This window comes from Cyprinodon variegatus, unplaced genomic scaffold (assembly GCF_000732505.1).
Source record: "Cyprinodon variegatus isolate N-32 unplaced genomic scaffold, C_variegatus-1.0 Scaffold1392, whole genome shotgun sequence".
NCBI lineage: Eukaryota > Metazoa > Chordata > Actinopteri > Cyprinodontiformes > Cyprinodontidae > Cyprinodon > Cyprinodon variegatus.
The window spans coordinates 99,967-100,928 of NW_015151845.1; the positions used below are offsets into that span (position 1 = coordinate 99,967).

At 32.7% G+C, this 962-nt stretch overlaps 1 long non-coding RNA gene across 1 annotated transcript in view; it reads left to right on the forward strand.

Moving 5' to 3' along the window:
• The first annotated feature begins 672 nt into the window (after nt 1-672).
• The window catches only part of LOC107103200, a 3,961-nt gene continuing 3,671 nt past the window's right edge, over nt 673-962 (forward strand). Inside the window, exons 1-2 of the long non-coding RNA XR_001482166.1 lie at nt 673-748; nt 842-901. This is a non-coding gene — a long non-coding RNA (uncharacterized LOC107103200). The remainder of the gene's footprint in view (nt 749-841; nt 902-962) is intronic.

Consider the following 962-nt stretch of genomic DNA (forward strand, 5'->3'; position numbering starts at 1 on the left):
TTCACAGATTTGAATTCTTCCAGGTCTGTACACAACTCACATTTTCTTCTATATCTAACATAAACCACTGTAATTGTTTGTAATAACATATCTTTCAATCAGAACCAATCAGAAGCCCACCACAAATCACAGAGCAGAGACCGAGATTAATGACCATGCCACGAAGGGTAGGAAGATGAACAAGTCTTTTTCATAAAGTATTAAAATATGAACATATATTTGTCTCTTATTTTTAAAAAAAAGTTAACATTCATATATCTAGACAAACATTAAAAACTGCTAGAGTGAAACAAATTATTGACACAAATAGAATATGGAGTCAGTTTACATATACAAAAAAATATTATATTTCTGCTGTGAATGGTTTTGTTTCATATGTCTGTACTGCCTAAATGTAAGACTACTGTACAAATAGAATAAAGGAAAATTCAGAAAAGTACAACCCATAACAACCACATTATCATTAAATTAAAAAATCTGGTATTTTATGGTCTTTAGAGTATAAATAATCTATTTATAGCCTACTCTAATGTTTTCTTTACAGTAGACAATGCCCTTTATGCATCAGTCAAACCTTCTAGAGCCACTGGATCTGGTAAAGTACATATATTCAAATCAGTAACAGTCTCAAAAACTGCTAACAAAACAACTAATCTAATTTCTCTAAAATCAGGACATAATTCTGCTGAAGAGGAACCCACAGAAATCACATACTCCATTATTCAATTAAAAGAACTCAGAAAAAAGAGTGAGTTCTAAGCAAACCTTCTACAACACAAAACAACAAATCAGTGATTTCAGACTTTATGTTTTTGTCTTGATCCTTTGATGATCTCAACAGGCAGACCTCGTGAACCAGAGGATGTCGTTATTTACTCTGAAGTGAAACTGGGAGTTGAAGGTACAGTCAGTCTTTACAGTCTTTTGTCACACTGCAGGCAGGTCCAGCTCAAAATGGAGTT